The 16,488-nt window shown below is 48.1% G+C and overlaps 1 protein-coding gene and 1 long non-coding RNA gene across 4 annotated transcripts in view; one reads left to right on the forward strand and one right to left on the reverse strand.

Moving 5' to 3' along the window:
• Positions 1–5,657: 5,657 nt before the first annotated feature.
• LOC119521217 lies at positions 5,658–12,287 on the reverse strand. The gene is made up of 3 exons (XR_005214315.1): positions 12,140–12,287; positions 9,413–9,468; positions 5,658–6,845 (listed from the first exon to the last, which is right to left on the reverse strand). It is a non-coding gene; the product is annotated as an uncharacterized LOC119521217 (long non-coding RNA).
• Positions 12,288–12,334: 47 nt separating this feature from the next.
• Positions 12,335–16,488, forward strand: part of AKT2 (AKT serine/threonine kinase 2) — a 44,528-nt gene continuing 40,374 nt past the window's right edge. For all 3 annotated transcript variants that reach the window (XM_037819255.1, XM_037819259.1, XM_037819258.1), the window contains exon 1: positions 12,335–12,473. The gene's annotated coding sequence lies outside the window, so the exon portion shown is untranslated. The remainder of the gene's footprint in view (positions 12,474–16,488) is intronic.

Genomic DNA, 16,488 nt, shown 5'->3' on the forward strand with positions numbered 1-16,488 from the left:
TTAGGCCCGTTCCAGTTGCTGTGATGCAACAGCGGACAAGGCGACCAGGGCCCTGCCCGCCCGGCTGACCGCTCTGGTGAGGGAGGAGACAGACAGGACAGCGATCAGGGCTGTCCGGGGCGTCTGCTGCTGGGAGCAGAGGAACTGTTTGGAGGCAGGGGTGGGAGCAGGGAGACCAAGGCGGAAGCCACCGCCATAGTCCAGGCCAGAAACGGTCGATCGATTGGTCACAGGTGGCCAGGAGGGAAGTGGATGGACTCGGTGTGCTTCGGGTCAGGCGCAGCAGGACGGACCAGGGATTGGAGCGAGGGTGAGGGAGAGGTGGGAGAGAAGGGTCACCTAGACTTGAGGCTTGAGCACCTGGGGGAATGGTGCTGTTTGCAGAGGTGGGGAGATGGGAGGGGCTCGTTGGGAGAAGAGGGAGTTCTGCTTTGACCGTGTTGAGTGGGAGGTGCCCATGAGCGCTCCAGGTGGGGGTCAGTCATTTTGAGGGGGGGGCGGGTGATCAGTGTACAGCTAGATTCAAAGCTATGGGCCTGGTGATAGCAGCTGGAAAGGGGTCACAGAGAGAGGTGAGGACCCAGAAGGAAATGTGGGACCCTTTCCCCATTTAGAGAACAAGGATCTGATAAAGGAGACAGCAAAGGTGTGGCCAGGGAGAAAAACTAAGGGAGCAGGTCAAGAAGAGATGAAGTGTCACATTGGAAGCCTCCTGTGTGCCAGGCAGTGGCCCAGGCGCTGGGCATGGGGCGCAGAGGGTTGCAGCTGGACTTGAGTACGAGGGACTGCGTAGAGAGCAGAGGGAGACCCCTCTCTCTGTGAGGCCCCAGGCTGGGCCCCCACGGGCCTCAGAAGGATGGCAAACGCCGGAGATGATGAAGACTCAAGACGCTGCCCTTTGTGCCAGTGCCACAAGGAGGAACTCACATGCACATCTGCCCTGCTGAGCAATCATTGTTCCCTGTTTTGTTCTAGTGATATCCCCTGGTTATACCCCCATTGGTAATTTTAGCAACTGCTGGCTTTAACTGGAAGAGTTCCAGATAGTAAATTTAAAAGCAGATGCTAATTTCTTGATGGGTAGTAGGAACCTTGATGATATAAAATCATATCTAGCACACTTACCCCACAGGCTTACCTGCACCAGGTAAGTTCTGTCATTATTGCTCTTTATGGAGGCACTGGTTGGGGGCTTTAGCAGCTGCTGAAGGCCTCGCACAGCTGGCAAGGGACAGGACTGTGTCTGACCTCGGGGAACTGACTCTGGGATCCTTGCCTCTCGCGCCTCCCCTGTGCTGCCCTGATTGCAGATCTGAAGGAGCAGGGGGGTCCCCAGGACAGCGGTGTGGACTCTAGAGTCATTTGTGTTGCCTGTTACCACTGTCCCATCAGCTTGCCCTGGGAAGCATTTGCAGCTCTAGGAAGCCGCACCCCTCGAGACTCGTGCCCCAGGGCCGCGTGTCTCCTGGACAAACCAGCGCCCCTAGAACTATGAACCACAGGGGCAAATTTTTTTCTAGTTCTGTTGAACATTTTTGAGCATAAATAGTACATTCACATGGTTCAGAATTCAAAAGGTACACACAGCTTGCCAGTGAAGTCTCTTCCATGTCTCCTATCCCTCTGGTCTCCTCCCCAGAGGCCACTGAAGTTGCCAGTTTCTCTTGCAGCCCTTCCAGAGAAGGGTGTGGACGTGTGCGTATCTTATATACGTGTACGTAAGCAGAGGAACTTACAGTACGCATGGAAAGCACACATGCATATTAAGGGACTCGTTTATTTAACCAGTGCCCTCCCGAAGGTGATTCCAGTTCTTTCCAATCTCCTGCCATTACAAGCAGTGCCACAGTGAATAACTTTGTTCTCATGTGGGATCAGTTAAGGGATGAATGTGAATTCCAATTATATAATTCAGGCACAAATACTGATCATGGATCAAGAGCAAATCTGAACTAGGCTGTCCCCCAACATTATTAGCATCCTCCAGGTGACTTTATATACTCACTACTCCCTTCCAGAAAGGAATTAAAAACATCTAGACTCTTCCAGTTGGAGACCACTGGAGAAAGCTAGTTGGGAAAGCTAATGTCTCCTGGCCACCACCTGAATGGAAGTACTAAATAAGCACTTTGCTAAGCTGAGGGACTGGTTGAATCTTCAGGGCAACACCATGAAAAGCAGGAACTTCCTATTCTCCCATAATAAAGGTGGGAATGGAGGCACAGAGAGCCCAGGGCTCGTGGCCAAATTGCAGAGCCAGATCTGAGCCAGCCCCGCAGATGGCTGTCTTTGGAAGGTGGTCTTGGGCAGAACTACCATCAGACACATCAACTATCCCTGGTAGCTCATGCCAGTGGTACAAAAACGAAATGGGAACTCTCAGCACCGGTCCCACCGCCTCTTCCTCCAGTGCCTGTGAGCCTGGTGCTGCGGAGACGGGCCCGGAGCTGAGCTGCAGCGACTTTGACCCTTCCTGTGGGGATCTGAGCTTCTTGGTGGGTGCTGCTCCCATGGACCTGCCTTCGAAGGCCTGTGGGTGTCTGGAGGGGAGGGGACGTTTTCCCACACTTCACTTTACCAGCTTTGTGAACTCCAAACCAGGGCTGCTCGAGCTTCAAACAATGCAGCACCTCTTTTATTTTTTCCTAATAGACTTTTTTTTTTTTTTTAAGAACAGTTTTAGATTTACAGAAAAACTGAGAATATAGTAAAGAGAGTTCCCAAATAACTTGCAAGTGTAGTTTCCCATTATTAAATCTTACATTAGTGTGGTATTTGTTACAAATAATGAATCAATGTTGGTACGATTGTACCAACTAAAGTCCCAAGTTTAGCATTCCTCAGTTTTCCCTCGTGTCTTTTTTCTGTTCCAGGATCCCACCCAGAGTGCCACATGCCATTTAGTTATCTTCTCCTCTTAGGGCTCCTCTTGGCTGTGACAGTTTCCCAGGCGTTCCTAGTTTTGGATGACCTTGACATTTTTGAAGAGCACTGGTCAGGTCTATTATAGGATGTTGGTCTACTGGAATTTGGTGTTTTTCTTATGATCCAGACTGGGGTTGTGTGTTTTGGAGGAAGGCCTCAGAGGTGAAGTGCCATTTTCATCACATCGTATCAAGGGTCCTACGGTCAACATGGCCTTTACTGTTGAGGTTGACCTTGAGCACCTGGCTGAGGTTGTGCTTGTCACGTTTCTCCCCTGAAAAGTTACTCTTCCTTCCCACGTACCTCACTGTGTTCTCTGGAAGGAAGTCACATGTGAAGCCCGCACCTAAGGAATGAGGCCAGAGGAGCTACATAAATTATTTGGAATTCTTCACATATAAGATTCGTCTCTTCTTCCCCATTTACTAATGTATTCAATCACTTATTTATATCAGTTTGGACTCATGGATATTTATATTTATTTTATACTTTGGGTTATAATCCAATACTACTTTATTTTGTTGCTCAAATTCTTCCAGCATTGGTCATTGGGAGCTCTTTCCATTTGGCTCCTGTGTCCCTTTGACATTCCCACCCACCCACCCACCCTTTTTTTGGGGGGTGGGGGGTATTTTGCTGTTTTTTAGTACTTCCTTACTTGCTGGCACTGCAAGATGCTCCAGGCTCATCTTGAATAATTTCTGCCCCAGTCCTAGAACCAGCCATTTCTCCAAGGAGCCCTGGTTCCTTTTATTGGAGAATGGTATTGGAAACTGAGATGGGGGCACTGGATGTATTTCTTGCTACTGGGGGGTAACATCTTTTTAAAAAATTAAATCTTAATATGGAACCCCAACATATAAAACATGTTTAAAACAGGAAAGCAGTAGTTTATTAATGTACACTTGAATATTTATTTTGGATCAGTTCATGCATACAGTACAAAATTCAAAGGTACATACAATAAGACTGTTGTGTCCAGTAAACTGGCAAAATGTTTAGTTTCAAAATACCAAGTTCTGGGGAAGACTTGGAGTCATGGGAGACTATACTCTGCTGATGAAATATAAATTGGTACCAACCATTTGTAAAACAGTTTGGTAGTTTGTGGTGAAGTTGAACACGATACATATTCCCACCCAGCAATTCCCCTCTCAGGTATAGGCGCTGAAGAAACTTCCATATGCACCCGAAGAGATGTACAAAAATATTCACAGAAGCACTGCTTGTAATAGGATAAATTTGGAAACAACCCAAATATCCATCAACTAGAGAATGGATGGATTGTGGCACAGTTGTTCGTTACCTAATGCACCCCAAAACTTCGCAACTTAAATCAACACTCATTTTATTATCTCTTATGGTTGTGGGCATTGACTGTTAATTGCTCAGGGTGTCTCATGCTTTTGCAATAAAATGATGGCTGGAGCTGGTGTCCTCTTCAAAGCTTCCTCATATGTCTGGTGGTTAACCAATACTGGCACTTAGCTGGGACCTCAGCTTGTGCTGTCACTGGAATCCCTACACGTGGCCTCTCCATGTGGCTTCCTTACATATGGTGGCTGGGTTCCAAGAGGGAGCTTCTCCAGAGAGTCAGCATAAACTGTGTTGCCTTTTCTAAGTTAGCATTGGAAGTCACTCTGCTTCCCTCTGCCATAAGCACTGGCCCATCCAGATTCAAAGGGATGGACTATAGACCCCACCTCTCAACGGGAGGAGGGTCAGTGTCTCATTGTAAGAAGAGCATGTGGCTATCTTGGAAAATACGCCAAATATTATATACATTAATGGCAGTAAACTAAATTGCACGTTATCAACATGAATAAACCTCAAAATATTGAGTGAATAAAGCCAATTGCAGAAGAATACATATAACTTTTAAAATATGCCAAATAATGCATATTGGTTAGGGATATTTAAATGTGTAGTAAATGTGTAAAATGCAAGGGAATGATAAACTCCAAATGTAGGACAATGGTTCCTTCTGGGGGAGGGGTGGGATGGGACGGGATTGGAGAGGGGCACACGTTCAACAGTACAGTCATGGTTTCTTCTTTTTTTAAAATGTGTGTAAATATATACAGATTCCCACAAAAGAGCATTTTACATACATTAGCTCATATAAAACATAGAGTTTTATAACCTACTTGTTTTGTTTAACAACATATAAAGAACATCTTCCCAAGTAATGGTTTCTTAAACCAGGTAGCTGGCATGCAGATGTTCATTGTGTCTGTCTCTCTCCCTCCCTCCCTCCCTCCCTTCCTTCCATCTTTCTTTCTTTCTTTCAAAAAATTCTTTCTTTTATGCTGGATCCCTAAGCCAACTAGTTCCCCTCTCCAAAGGCAATCAGTGTTATTGGGGCATTATGTATCCTTCCAGAAACATTGTGTTCATTTATATAACTATATATTTCCACTCAAATGACAGCATGTATGATAGTTTTGCACTATGCTTTATTCACTTAATATATCCTGAAAATCATTCCATATCAGTACATACAGAGTTTCTTTTTAAAACAAAACAAAACAAAACAAAACAAAACCAGCTTTATTGAGAGACATTCAAATACCATATAATTCATCCATTTGAAGTGAACAATTCAGTGGCTTTTAAGATACTCACAGAGTTCTGCAACCATCACCACAATCAATTTTAGAACATTTTCATTCCCTCCAAAAGAAACCCCTTCCCCCTTAGCAATCCCCCCCCCCCACACCCCAATTCTTCCATCTCCCCCAGCCCTAGGCAACCACTAATCTACTGTCTTTGTAGACTTGCCTATTCTGGGAAGCTCATATAAATGGAGTTATACAATATGTGGTCTTTTGTGTTTGGATTCTTTTACTTAGTGTAATGTTTTTCAAGGTTCATTCATCTTGTAACATGTATCAGGACTTCATTTTTTTGATGGCCAAATATTTCATTGTATGGATATAGCACGTTTTGTTTATCTATCAGTTGATGAACACTGGGTTGTTTCTACTTTTTGGCTATTATGTATAATGCTATGAGAATTCATATTTCAGTTTTTGTGTGGACTTATGTTTTCATTTCTCTTGGGTGTGTACCTAGGAGTGGAATTACTGGATCATATGGTAAGTATGTTTAACCATTTGAGGAACTGCCAGACTATTACCCAAAGCAGTTGTGCTATTTTCCTTCCCCCCATCAGCAATATATGAGGGTTCCAATTTCTCCACATCTTTGCCAATGCTTATTATTGCCCATCTTTTTAATGATAGCCATCCTAGAGGGTGTGAAGTGGTTATTTCATTGAGGTTTTGGCTTGCATTTCCCTTATGACTGATGATGTTGGACATCTTTTCCTATACTTATTGGAGATAGCTTCCTTTTCAAATGACTGCATAGTATTCCCTTGTGTGGATGTACCATGATGTGTATAACCAGTCCTATCATGGACACTTAGACAGCGCCTTAGTTTGCCAGGGCTGCTATGACAAATACCACAAACTGGCTTAAACAATTCATTGGCCCACAGTCTGGAGGCCAGAGGTCTAAAAGCAAGGTACTGGCAGGCCATGCCTTCTCCAAAATCTGTAGCCTTCTGGTGCTGGCTTGCTGGCAATCAATCTCTGCCTCCATCACATGGTGATGTCTCCTTTTGTCTCCTCCTTTTACTGGCTTCCTTGTCCAAATGTCCTTTGCTTATAAGGACTCCAGTCATAAGGGATTAAGGCCCACCCTGATTCATTTTGGCCTCATCTTCAGATGATTCTCAAAGACCCCATGACAAATGAGTTCACACCCACAGGACCCGGGCTTAGGACTTGAACATATCTTTGTGGGGGACACGATTCAATCTACCGCCAGTGGGTCCCAGGGCTTTTTCTATCATTAATGGTGTCTTGTGTATATGTCACATTTTGCTCCCATGAGCACATCCACAGGGTAAATACCTAGGAGTAAAATCACAAAGTCAAAAGGTATGTACCCATGTTTTGTAATTTTGAACTTATGCCATTTGTGTATTTAAAAGTGGATATTGAGAAAAATATGGCTTGTTTGATGAACATTCTGATTTTTCCTCCACAGTTAATGGCTAGTAAGTTCAGTCACACCAGCCAGTTTATCTTCCATATTTTATTTTGGTTAAACCTTGCATAGTTCAAGTCTGATTTTTCTATAGGGTTGACTGTCAGGTTGAAGTGCACACAAACCTACATTAATTGGACATAATTTTGCTCTAAAGTTGCCTTTTCTCCCCCCTCATAGTTTGCAGAATGCTTGCTCCTGAAGGACAAGCACAGCACATCCTGGCAATCACTTGGCCTTCCATATTAATGTGATGATTAAGCGCTAAAGAGCTGCAGCTGTATAATCTTGGGCAAATGACTCAACCTTTTTGTGCTTCAGTCTTATCTTCACTAAGACAGGGGGCAATAATAGCACCTTCCCCATAGAATACTTGTGAGGATTAAATGATTCAATTTGTGTGTAGGGCTTAAAACAGTGCCTGGCACTGAGTATTGTTATCTAATTTTTTTCGATGAAATTGAGGATTTTCAGGGAAGATTTTTAGCACCAGCATTGTACCACCACTTGGAGAACCCTGCAACGACACTCTTAAGGCTATAAAAAAGAGTTGTTTTGGTAACGCTTTTAATATAATTGCAAACTTAGAGGAAAGTAGTAAGAATAGTACAAGGGATTCCTGTGTACTCTACTCAGATTTGCCAGTTGTTTACTTTTCTCCCCTCCTCCTCCCCTTCTCCACATTGTTCCATCATACATACACACATGCATACTGTTTTTCTGGAACCACTTGAGAGTTAAGTTGGAGAACATCATGCCCCTTTACACCTTGAAATACTTCGGTGTGTATTTCCTAAGAACATGAACGTTCTCTTATAACCACAGTACAACCATCAAAATCAAGAAATTTAACATGGACAAAATAATGTTATCCACAGTCCAGATTCCAACTTTGTCGGTTTTCTCAATAATGTTCCTTATTGCCATTTTCCTCCTGGCTAAGGATCCAATTCAGGATCACACACTGCACTTTTAGACATCGTGTGAGAGCTTCCTGGTGAATGTTAACAGGGAATGTTCAAATCACAGCACAAACTTCTCTCAAATTGCTCAAGAAAGACCTGATGCCTGCAAGTCATAGGAGGGATGGCCAGCTCATGTGGCGCCATCTTGCGGAAAGAGGGTGAATCGAGTTTCTAAACCACCCTTGGAGCAGCTGCTGAATGACATAAAGATTGGGCAGTACTTGCATTATCTTACTTTTTCATAATAGTGTGGGAAACTGTGTTTTACATATCTCGCTGTTTCAAATCCACATGCTTTACCTTTGCATAAGATAGGACTTTGCTGTATCTCAAATCTGGACCCACACAGGTAAGTCCTGTGCTGCAGGCACTGGCCTGAGACATCTCTGGGAATCGATCTGGGTGCCGCAACCTTCTGCCCCAGTGATTTTTGCCAAGAGGCTTCCCCTCTCTGGGTCTAGGTTTACTCCTGCAAAATAGGACGTACAGGGGCTTCCACCTGCAAGATTGTCAAAGAGCATTTAACGAGGTCCTGGATATAGTTCCTAGCCTGTGCTGGGTATGTGGGAATTTTTCAAAGATGGTTAAGAGACTATTATTATTATTTGTTCAACTCTGTGACTAGACAAATTCAGACCTGAAATAAAAGACCAGTACAGACCTTCAACCATCCTAATCAAAAGCACATTTATTCATTCAGCAAGCATTTATTGATTCCCTAAGTCCCAGCCACGTACCAAGCATTGCTCTAGGTGTTGGAATTACAGTGGTGCCCAAGGCACCATCTTTGCCCTCATGGAGTTTATATTCTGGCAATGGGGGAAGACAATTACAAACTAAACAAAAAGACCTTGTACTGTTGACCGCTAGGTGGAGAATTAAAATATGCTAAAGATACAGTGACAATGTTGCTCCTTTGAATTTGAGGTAGTCAAAGAAAACCCCTCTAAAGAGGTGGGATTTAAACTGAGCTCAAGAAGGAGCCAGTCACGAAAAGATCAGGATCAGGCAACAGGAAGTGCAAAGGCCCTGTGGTGGGGACAAGCTTGTCTTTTTGGAGGGATAGGGTTAGTGTGTCCGGAACACAGTGGTGAAAGGCAAGAGTAGCTTGAGATGAAGTCAGAAAGATGGGCAGGGGCGGGTCCTACAGGCCCCAAAGGCCGTGCTAAAGCCTTTGGCTTTTCTTCCCCATGGGATGGGAAGCCCTCCACGCATTTGGAGTAGATTGGCAAGGTGCTCAGATTTGAGCACTGAGAGCAGAAGCAGCTTCATCCCAAGGTCTGTGCGAAAGTGCGTTAACCTAGCACTTAAACGTTTTGGGAAATAGCCAATGTGTTAAAAAGTTGAATGTGCATGGACTCTTCTACTACAATTTTGAAAGAAACATATTTGAAAAAAAGGAAATTGGAACCAACATTTCCAGAATCCCTGAGGCGTATCTGTACTTCTGCCAAGCATAAACTTACTCTAAAAGGCTCTTCCCAACACAGTAGCATCTGGGGCCGGCCTTAGTAACTTCTCTCTGGGGGAATCAAAGACATTATTTCAACATTTATAATGTGAGACGCTACATTATATATATATATATTAAACAAAAATAAAAACCATATATTTTTAACTGTTCTAGACTTCTTTGAGAAACTGATCAACGATGCTATGGACTTTATTGCCAGAAAATGTTCTGCTTAGGATGAAGGAAGAGGATTCTGATTCCTCCTGCTCATCCCTTGTCTATATGGCAGGGAGGGGTCTCCTCTCATGGTCTCCTCCACCACGGCCATGGGTAGAACCCCAGACCTGGTGGGGGTGGAGTGGAAGCTCTCTATTCAGGGATGCTAAGAGGTCCCTTATGGTTGGTCCACGTGGCCTGGCCAATCACTGTCATGAACCCATATAAACCCATATAAACTCCATGAGGGCCCATGGACTCCAGGGCCTGATTTCTGCTCTCTGGGGATAGAGGGGGTCTTTGAGGAGATGCCCCCCACCCCCCAATTCCTCAAGGCAAGATTCTGAACCTTTTTCTGAATTGAGGGCTTTGAGCAGACTTCAGATGAGAAGTACTGGCTCCTTTCCCCAGAAAAGTGTATGTGGTGCCCATATTTTTATGTAGTTGTGGGCAGGGAGGCCACTGACTCTCTGAAGCTAACCCTGGCATAGAGGGAAGAGATTGACTTGGGGTTTTAGGAGATTTTCTCTTCAAGCCCCCTTGATGTCAAAATTAAGAGACTGAGGGACCCAAAGGATACCTAAGTGGCTTGTCAAATCAACTCGGACCGAAGTGGGACCAGTAGTTTCCATCCTCCAGCATGGTATGCATTGCAAGCACAGGCTCCGGTATCAGAGCCTGGGTTCAAATCCCCCCGGCATCTCTTACTTGTCCTGGGGCCTTGAGCAAACCCCGTTAACATACTGTCGCACCTCTGGGAAACGGGGATAATTCCTCTGAGATGACTGAGTTAACAGAGACAGGACAGCATTGGGAGGGGCGTGTTGAGCAACATCCTGGCCCGTAACAACTGCTAAATAAATTCTAATACTCTTTTGCAGTAAGGAAGGGCAGGCTCAGATAAGTGGAGTTCTTTTGATGAGGACACAGCAAAACCATGATTAGAACCTGGGCCTGCCCATCTCCAAAGCTAGTGAGTGCTGTCAATGCCCTAGACCAGTGTTTTTCAAACTGCAAGGTGTGGGTCAAAAAATCAGTTCAGCCAGGTGCCAAACAGCACTGAAAAAAAATATTAAGAATCAGATTGCAACACACATAAGGGTGAATGGTATTTGGGGATACTTTCATTTCATTATACAGTACCTACACAATGTGTGTACAAGGTCTCAGTTTGAAAGCCATTACTCTTGACTGCTGTGCCCTGAGGAATTTATTTAGAAGCACATGGGAAGATTCAGTGAGATCTCAGTGTCCACTCCAGCATGTGCCCTAGGATGGGCAGGGATTTGTTTTAGCCCATGGAGACTGAGAATTGGGGAATGGGCTGGGGGCTTTTCAGTGGGGAGGGGAACAAAGAAGGTAGGCCACAGTAACCTTGAATTTGGGTCAGAGCAGAAGAACTAGCTCTTCAAACAAACATCCCCCAAGAGCCCACTCTGTGCCCTTGCTGGGCAGTGCTGGGTACACAGCTATGACCAAAACAGCCTTGGTCTCTTCCCTCATGGGATACTCTGTGCAGTGGGGGAGACAGACCTGTCCCCAGACAGTAATGGACTAAAACGGTCAGGACAGTGATGGGGAGGCATCCATCAGAAGTATCAACACAGGGGACAGACCACGAAATAGGAATACAGAGCAGGGAGTTCCAAGCTGGAAACCCAGTAGCAAAGGCCTAGTTCCAGTATTAGATTTAACTCTGGTAAAACTGAGTCCCAGCCCTGGGTGGGATGTGCCTAAGGCACTTTTGCAAACTGAGATGGACCCAGGAATCTTCAACTGCCGGCCAAGCATTTTTCTCACCAACCAAAGCATACTTGCCAAACTATGCTGCATACTGGAATCCAAATTTAGAAGGCAGCAGTCCCCCCACTCTCCAACCTATGGAACTGGGAGCTGTATATCGCACCACTGTTTAGCACACTAGCTAATACATGGGCCAGGATCTGTGCTAAATTCTTTTCTTGCAGGGCGATTTTAAGGCCTATGTAAGTCCAAGTACTCCATAAAAAAGTTACTTCCCATATTTAATTGAATTATATACACGGTGACCGGTAGCATTAACGTTTTGGAGTCAAAGAATGTCCGATTGAAAAAAAAAGGATTCTGTTTATCAAAAGTCCAAGAGCCCAGTGACAAGATATGATTATTCCCATTTTGCAGATGTAGAATCTGTGACACGGAAAGCGGCCAAGCCTTCTGCCCCTAGTCACCAGCAAGGAGGAAATTAAAATCTGGCTTTGTTTGTCTGGCTTTAGAGCCTGAGTTCTTAACTATTACGGACAAGGTACCCCTCCTAACCCCCGCTCCAGTGCTCTTTAAGGGTGTAAAGATGAGAGCCGACTAAAATGAGATTAAAGCGTATGCAAACAAGGACCTGGGCGGCCAGGAACTAATCAGCGCGGCTAGCCTTTAGGGAAAGGAGGCTCCGGAGTGCCACTGCGTCTGCGCAACCCTACGTCCCCTTTCCGTCCCCGCGCCTGCGCGAGGCCCCTCCCTTTGCCCACACAGGCCCAAGCTTGCTTACCGTACACTAGCGTCCTGCTCTGAGTCCAACGCTTTCCCCTCCCTGCGCTTGCGCTCTCGCGCTCTGCGAGTCCATCGCTTGCTTTTGGACGTCAGTTCCGGCTTGTGGCGGGAGAAGGCGGTATTTCCGGCCAAGGGTGGGAGGGGGCGGTAAGCGGGGACTGGGGGGAGGGGGCGGGGGGGGCCGCGCCGCGCGAGCCGTTGGGCCTGGCTGGGAGAAGGCGTCGCCGCTGCCGCTGTCTCTGCCGGGGAACACAAGGAGCTTGAGCCAGCGCAGCGTGGCAATGGGCGGGAGTAGAGCCCCGCCGGAGAGGCTGGGCGGCCGCCGGTGACAGGTGAGAGCGCCAGCGCGTGTCCCCGAGCCCCCCCACCCCCCGTAATGGTCGCGTCCGGGTCCCCCCACGGAGCCGCGCTGGGCCGTACCACCGGTGCCCGCTGGACGGGGACCGGTCCTCGATTCCCCTCCCCCCCACTTCGCGGACTGAGTGGGGGCGGCTGCGCGGGGGCGGTGGGAGCAGCCGTGAGGGGCCGGGGGCGGTGGCGGCGGACCGTACCATTGAAGCGGCAGGGGGAGCATACCAAGTGTGCGGGCACCGAACCTGAGCCACTGGGAGTTGGGGGGAGATCGTGTCTGGTGTGCATGGGCTAAACCACTGAGGGGGCGCGCCCTCCCCAGTGCAGGGGCTGTACCTTTTTGAGCCTGTGGGAACCGTTCCTGGAGTGTATTTAGAGGGGTGGGGGCTTCTTTTGGAGAGGGGGCGGTACCAAGTGTGGCCGGTAGGGTCGTCTGGGTTATACCACTGAGGCCGCCGGGGTGGGGGGGGGGCGCTATGTCAGGAGTAGGGTTGTGCTGTTTATATTCTCTGAGAGATGGGGGGGCAGCCCAAGAGGGTATTTAGGGGCGTTTTTTGGGAGAGCTGTAATGCTGTGTGATAGGGAGGGGCTTATGCCTCCTGTGTTTGGTTTGTGGGAGTTGGGGGTTTACACTGAACTGTGGTAGGTGGGAGGACTCACCCTTTGTGGAACTTAATGACTTTGAGGGGAACTGGGATGGTTCCTGGGGTGCTTTGGACCCTGGCGTTGCCTCCTGTTGACCCCAGAACCCTCTCAGATTATCTCATCTTATTTTAAGGCATGTGGGACACCCCTCTGACAAGTACTTTCCTTCCTTCCGAGGTGGGGGGGTGTCTTAGAAACTACTGCGTGAAGTTTTCTGAGTTTTAGGCTCCATAGTGCTCCGTATTAGGTAGGGAAGGGGGTACTGGGCTTGGATTTGAGGAGCTGTGCCCCAGGATCTGCTTAAAACTTGGAAAAAAGGAGTGTTCGGCCGGATACTTCTCCCCCATGACGACGTGGCTGGGGACATCTTAATCCTTGGGATTCTGAGGACCCCCTTCCTCTCATTTGGGGGTTGCTTGGGGCTCCCCAAGAGGCCTGGGCTGGAGTAATTAGGGCCTCCGATGGCCTGCCTTTCAACCTTATCCACTCTTCCCTTCCCAGGGGAGCTTCTGGAGGTGAGTCCTGACCTGACCTTGGGGCCATGCGCCAACCCAGACCATTGCAGACCCCGGCCATTGAGGCTGTTTGTGTCTCCCTGGTTACCAGTCTATCAGTCCATCATGTTTACGTTCCCCAGCGGGTGATAACAGTTGGTTGCCCCATTAGGCGACAGTGAGGCCAGTGAGGCCGAGAGCTGTTTTCCCAGCTGTTCCTCTCTGCATAGGCCAAGGGGATTTGTTGGGGAGGGGGGCGGGGAGGAGATGCCCCTGACCCAGTTTGGCCCAGGGAGGAAAGCCACTCTGAAGGGCTCGGGACAGCCAGATCCCCCACGGATCTGGTTTCTCAGTGTGGTTGCTGGGTGGGCGGTTGGTGGAGCAGCCGGCCTCAGACTTGACCAGCTTGTGACCTTGGCTTGCCCCATAACCTTTGCCCTGGGACTGGAGTTCCTGGAGGGCTGGCTGCAGTCCCTGATGGACCCAGTTGAATGGTAATGTGGTCAAAAGGGGAGACAGTCTCTCTTGGTCTGCAGTGCGCATTGTCAGCTTCCAAGCTGACTGGCTTCCAGGGGCCATGGTTCCTGGAGAGAAGTGTCCCTGAGACTCTGCGAGGCAGTAGTGGCTCTGTGGACTTTTTCTCCATTAGGGATTTGGTCCTCTGGTTTTCTCCTGCTGACTTTTAGAGTGTTTGCCTGGTGTGGGGTTCACATCAGGAATAAAAACAGTTATCATGAAGATGATGAGTGACATTTATTGAGCACATTCTGTAGGCCACGCACCGATACCTAGATTAACTCGCTGAATGTTCACATCCTAGTGGGTGGATACTGTTGTCATGATCTCCATTTTAGAAGGGGAACCTCAAGTTCAGAGAGGCAAATCTTTTTCCACAGCTAGCGACTAGCTCTTTATTGAGCATTGCCTGCCATGGGACAGGTCTTTCTCACACAAAATCTCATTTAAATCTCAAAACACACCTACGGGGTAGGTATGGTTGTGCCCATTTTACACATTTCTATGAGGTAGGTAGGTTGATGTCCATTTTACAGATGAGGAAACTGAGACATTCTGTCAAGTGAGGTGACCTGCCTGAGATCTCACAGCTGGAAGTGGTCGAGTTGGGGTGTGAACCCCTGGTGGGCTTGGCCTCACAATGATCCTTCCGTCAAGAGTGGCTTCCATTGGTGGGCACATACTCTGTGCCCAGCCCTTGGTTTGGGGTTTTGCACAGCCTGTTGCACTCGGGGGTGGATAGTTTGTGTCCATTTTGCCCAGTCAGAAATTGTGGCTCGGAGAAGGAGTTATCTGGTGCAAGGTCTCTGGGCCCCTTGAACCAGGTCTGCCTTTCCCTGGGGCCACGCGCTCCTTGCTCACCAGGACCCAGGCTCTGTCCCCTTGGAGCCACTGCCCTGTGCCCTGCCAGTTGCATCCTGGGCATTTCCTTCCCTCCTTTCACCCTCAGGGGGTGAGCAGTCTGCAGAGGACAGTGGTCCAGCATCTTTTAACCCTGAGCCCAGTGTGTGCCGAGACGGTGAGAGAGGCGTGCAGGGGTGGGCTACGGTTGCATGTGTTAGAGGCAGGATGGTGTCATGGGGATGTGTGCAGGTTCTGGCACCAGCTGGCCTCGGTTTAAATCCTGGTGCTTTCACATTCTGGCCTTGGGACCATGGGCTGCATGTTCACCTCTTTATGGTGGGACTTGGAACACCTACCTCCTACCCACCCTCTCCCCTGAGGGGGCCGCTGTTGTGATGGTTACATGAATTAATGCATGAGAAACGTCTAGAACAGGGCCTGGTGCTGTGTAAACGCTCGGTCAGCAGTCAGAATTATGATGCCTTGAGACTGAGGCATCTGTCCTCCTCACGGCCCCCTCAAAGATCTCATATCCTGCCCGATCCAGGAATCCGGTCCTGGTTTTCAGCCCCCCCACTCCCCCACTGGAAGGAGCTGTACTGGGGAGTCCCAGCACAGGGTTCACCTGCCACTTGCCAGCTGTGTGACCTGGAGCACGTTCCTTAACCCTTCCGAGCTCTCTTTTCATCTGTTTCGTGGGGATGATGATAATTCCCTGATAGAGTTATTGTGACAGTTAAATGGATTAATTTGTGGGGAGCCTTTTTAACTGGTGGCATAGCTGTGAGCACACAGTGCAGGCTCCCCGTTCTGTTTAACAAGACTGTCCGACACATGGTGAGCCTTCCATATATTTTAGAGTTGTAATTCTTGGGATTTCTGCTAAACTTTGGAAGGCCCTTGGCAGTTCACGGAGCCTTGTCTGATAACACCAGGAAGGTGGGGCCAAAATTAGCATCTCCGTTTTCCATTTGCAAAAACAGTAGTTGAAGGGGGGAGGGACATAAAATCAAGTAAAAACTGGCAGAAAGCAGCTTCCAGACCCCTCCCTCTCCCAGGTAGCTGCTGCCCCTAAGTCCCTCCCAGGTAGAAATTCTCAGCCTTTCTAGATTTCAGGCTCTATGCTAAATCCCCGTCCTCTCTGTGCTTTTACTGGCTCCCCACCACAGCCCTGGGAGTGACAGAAGGGCCTTCACCCAGACCCAGGGAACAGCGTGTTTGAAGACTGCGAGGCATGAAGGGTTGGCATGAGCAAGCTGTAGCAGCAGCATTGCCTGTGGGAGTTGGCAGGGCTGGGTGGCAGAACCTCGGGGGTCTGGGTGAGAGTGTGGATTTGATGCTGAGGTGGTGCGGAGCTGAAGAAAGTTTCTTATCCATCCACCACCGTTCATTGAGGACCTTCTGCATGCCTGGCATTGCTGTAGGTGCTGGGGCTAAGGCAGTGCGCTCGGCCAAGTCCCTGCCCTCACGAACTCAATTGGGTGAATGAAGAAGGAGC

The sequence above is a fragment of the Choloepus didactylus genome, chromosome 27 (assembly GCF_015220235.1).
Source record: "Choloepus didactylus isolate mChoDid1 chromosome 27, mChoDid1.pri, whole genome shotgun sequence".
Classification (NCBI taxonomy): domain Eukaryota; kingdom Metazoa; phylum Chordata; class Mammalia; order Pilosa; family Megalonychidae; genus Choloepus; species Choloepus didactylus.